This window comes from Ranitomeya imitator, chromosome 10, assembly GCF_032444005.1.
Source record: "Ranitomeya imitator isolate aRanImi1 chromosome 10, aRanImi1.pri, whole genome shotgun sequence".
In the NCBI taxonomy this organism is placed as follows: domain Eukaryota; kingdom Metazoa; phylum Chordata; class Amphibia; order Anura; family Dendrobatidae; genus Ranitomeya; species Ranitomeya imitator.
The window spans coordinates 90,039,515-90,044,082 of record NC_091291.1 but is presented as its reverse complement, the minus strand read 5'-3'; the positions used below and the strand labels follow the sequence as shown (position 1 = coordinate 90,044,082).

General features: G+C 45.0%; 1 long non-coding RNA gene across 1 annotated transcript; it reads left to right on the top strand.

The window, feature by feature from the left end:
• Positions 1–315: 315 nt before the first annotated feature.
• On the top strand, positions 316–1,150 carry LOC138651294 (uncharacterized). Its single transcript, XR_011315464.1, has 3 exons — positions 316–394; positions 471–545; positions 940–1,150. It is a non-coding gene; the product is annotated as an uncharacterized lncRNA (long non-coding RNA).
• Positions 1,151–4,568: the final 3,418 nt, after the last annotated feature.

Genomic DNA, 4,568 nt, shown 5'->3' with positions numbered 1-4,568 from the left:
GCCCACAGCCAGGGCCGTCACGTAAGTTACCCCTCATGTCTGGCAATTGCGATGGCGCCTACTTAATTTTTTTATTTAAGTCGACAGCTCTGTACTTCTGGTGTCTAAACCTTGCGTGTCTTTTTTTGGGGTGTAGAGAGACGCCGCCGGCAGAGGACAGCACCCACTGCAGCCAGCAGTACAGCGGCTAGCAGCGGAAGCCCACACCCAGTGTCGTCACGTAAGTTAACCACCCTTTTTTATAATTTAATGACGCCATACGGGCCATTAGTAGGGAGGTTAAATATTGTGTACATTACAGGTGCAGTAACCCCACCGCAGGCCACAACCCCGCCCTTTCGCCACCCATCTTCCTCCCCCGGGTCTGCGTCATTCTCTCCAGCGACAAGCATTCGTAAGTGACAAAACCAGCGAGCGCTTCACCACAGTCAGTTCAATTGTTAACCAGATATGTATTTGCTTCCTTTCAGCAGCAGGAGCTGTGGCCCGAGCCAGGGGATGGGTGGTCAGCAGCTCTGCGGATGAGCAACAGGCGTCCCTTTTCCGTAAGTATTGAGAAAGTGGGAGGGGGTTATCGGTGGGATGTCACATTTGACAACGACTAAACGGACCCTAAAACATTGAACCTAAAAAAAGCCCTCTGGGGCAGTAGAAAATTGAGTGTGTAGTTACAAGTACCATTTTACAATAAACGAATTACTAACGATCATTACCAGCTATACGACCTGGTCGTGATCGTTGGTAAGTCACTGTGTGGTCGCTGGGTCGCTGTCACACAGAACGATTGCGTTAACAATATCGTTGCAACTTCACAGAAATCAAAGATATCGTTACAAAAAAATCGTTATTTTTGACGGTACGGTAAAATTGCTGGTTATGTAAACACATGCCACCGTTGCAGCTTTATCACTGTCCATTCTCCAACCTCTTCTATCACAGAACCGGACACCGTGAGAGAGCTGCTGGCCAAGCAAGACCGCCTGGAGCGGACAGCAGCGCTCATGCTGCAACAAGTACAGCAACATGGCCGCACGCTGCGACACCTCTTGAGGCGTGGGAGGTTCTGATTTTTTTTTTTTCTTTCATTGTTTGGGATATTGTTCTGTTCCTTGTTATTTTTCAGTTAACAACATAAAAAAAGTTTGATTTGACACAATTATGTTTGGTTTATTGTCTCTATAGCCACCGGCAACACACCGTGCGCCAAGAAACGTCGCCACACACACTTTTTGGCCCACATAATATCTCCAGTAGTTAAAAATGAAAAGACTGCAGCTTGGTGTGTCTGTAGTATACAGATATGAGGTGGGCCAAAAATATTACATGCATCTCCATAATCACACAAATTGAGGGGACAATGGTTGTCACACGGTACATATCTATGCTCACCTGCCAGGTGTCAGAAATAGTGAATTCAGGAGCCTGTATATGTTTATCATGAATTCATTTTTCTGACACCGTACTTGATGAATATAGATAGCGTGACAGTGATTGTCTCTTGATAAAAAAAAAATAAGGTCAGTTTGTGAAAAAAATTTAGTTTACCAGTTGTGAGCTGTTTTTATTTACTTGCGGAGCAGGCCAGGGACAGCTAAGCCAAGGTAGACACAAAAGAGTTGGTTGGCCTTACCATATAGTTTGCGCAAAAAATGCTACACAGCGCCAAATACTTTGCAAACTGCATCCGAAAGTGCCTCCATCTTGTGTGTCCGCTTACCAGATGCACAAGATAGCTGCCAGATATGTTTTATACATTACTATACCATATACTTTAGATAAGCATTGCGTCTAACATTACTACACAGCCATTACTATACAAAAAAAAAAAATTGAACATACCGTTTATGAGCAATAAAAGAACCGATGAAGACGCCGGCAGTGGAGTACGGCGTTCCGAACAGAACGTTCACGGTAGAAGAGGATCGTAGCTGGAGAAGGATCGTTCCGGACAGGACGCTAGAAATGCAGGGAAAAACAGGCATACGCAGCTCTCGAACAATGTGAATCAATCGCTGTAGAGTCGCGGTTTATATTCTGAGACGCCGGGACGTCACATCCTGGGTGACACCTATCTGGGTGTCACCCACCTGGGTGACACCTATCTGACTACGCTGCCAATTCATCGGATCGTTAACCACTGCTGTTTGACGTGAAGCAAGCAACCAGCGACAACGATCCGTGAGTCGCTGTTACGTCACTGTATCGCTCCGGCATCGTTCGAACGTTGGTGTGTTTGACGTCTCTACAGCGATCTAAACAGCGACGCTCCAGCGATCGCCTTTTGGTCGTATCGTTGTCTATATCGCTGCAGCGTCGCTCAGTGTGAAGGTACCCTATAGATGTCGGGTACTAGATCTGGCCCATGCTAATGTCTTGGGGGGTCATCTAGATCAGTATTCCCCAACTCCAGTTCTCAAGGCCCACCAACAGATCATGTTTTCAGGATTTCCTTTGTATTGCACAGGTGATGCAATTTTCACCTGGGCAATACTAAAGAATCCTGAAAACCGATCCAGAAGTCCACGGGTAACCAGGGTAAACATCGGGTTACTAAGTGCAGGGCCGCGATTATTAACCCGATGTGTACCCTGGTTACCGTTGTAAATGTTAAAAAAAAATTACAATACATACTTACATTCACGCTGTATAGTCATGTCCCTCGCCTTCAGCTTCCAGCACTGACTCAGCGCCGGGCGTAAAGTACAACGGTGATGTCAACGCTGTGCTTTACTACCGGACGGCGCTCACCAGTCAGTGCGGGAAGCCGAAGGCGAGGGACTTGACCATACAGCGGGAATGTATGTACTGTTTGTTTTTTAAACATTGACAACGGTAACCATGGTAAACATCACGTTACTAAGAGTGGCCCTGCACTTATTAACCCAATGTTTCCCTTGTTTCTTGTGACGACATCGCTGAATCGGCGTTACACATGCTGTGTTTAACGCCGATTCAGCGATGTCAGCGGGAGATTCAGCAACCACAAAAAGTGCTGTACTTTCCCCAGCGACCAATGATCTCCCAGCATACATTACCGTCACACAACAATTTAGTTAACGATATCGTTGCTACGTCACAAAAAGCAACGATATCGTTAACAATATAGTTATGTGTGACGGTAATGTATTGGGTATTCTAGCATTTGCATGTCCCCGTCGCATATTGCCCAGCAACGTAGTATATTGACCAGCGGCGTCATTTATTGCCAAGCCAAAGAGACACGTAGTACATACACAAATTTAAGAAACCAAAAATTTTATTATTTGTATTAAAAATTTTATTATTTGTTATTTCAATACTTTTTTAATGTTGATGAGGCATAGGGGATTAATGACCGGGTGCCAGGAGGATGCCTGCAGGGGAGAAGGCATAGGGGATTACTTGTGGAGCATCTAAAACACAAGACATTGTTCGCTTCCGTTGTTTCCCGCTGTTGCAGAGGCACCTGCAATTACATGAAAAACAAAAATTTAAAATAAATAACATACAAACGACTCTGCCACACATCCCTAGAGAGCCCACACCTCCCCAAACACCTCTATGCCCATTGGAACCTATGAGGAACAGTTACCTGGGTTAAAAAACAAAGGGGTTAAAGAGCTGTGCTGAACTACATTGGCCGGCAATACTGTACGAATGTGCGGAAGACACAATATGTTAATTACGGACACAGGAAGTGGCAGCTGTTATCATCAGGGGGATTAAACATGAACAACGTGACTCACTATTACTGGAAGCCATGCAGTCTCATAAACATACAAGACACACGGCATGCTACAAGAAGGGAAGCTTGGGGCTACTTACATGGTCGTCAGGAGACTCAGGCAGGATATCTTCGGGCGATGGCTCACAAAGGCTAGTCACAGTCTGGCACGGGCGAGGGATTTCTTGGTCTCTAGTGAATGCCATCAGGTCGTAATACCACAGCCTGGGCACATAGACTTCCTCAGTTCCGGCCCCAGACTTCTTAGAATTTTCCACTTTGTTGACCTCTTTTTTGAAAACTGTGCGGAGAGCCTGGATCTTTTTCCTCACAATGTTTTCATCCACGGTCTCTGTGGGATGATACTCCCTGTAGACGGCCACCAGCTTCTCATACGCTTCTCTCTTCATGTAACGGTTGCTATAATCCTTAGATTTTATCTTCCACAAACAGGGCAGGGAGCGGTACATCTCTATGAGTGCCCGAACAAAGTCCTGCTCATTTGTAGACATCTTTAAAAAATAAAAAAATAAAAGTTAAGAAACAGCAAAAAATAAAAGTTTGATGAGCTGTATGCCGTTCCTATTGTTATCAGTCATTTTTTGTATGGGATGGTCCGTGGGACTATTTCCACCATTTAGGGGATGGGATGGGGGCCGTTTGTGTGTTTCCTCATAGCCACCATTTGGGGATGGGATGAGGGCTATTTTTATCCATTCTGAGAGTTGAAAAATTTGTACATTCTATTGGTTGCTATTTTGTCAATGGCCAATTTCATGTTGGTGAAACACACCATACTACAAAATCGTTTGCATTACCACTTAAAAGGGAAATACTACGACGCTAAAGCGTCTTTGGTTATAAA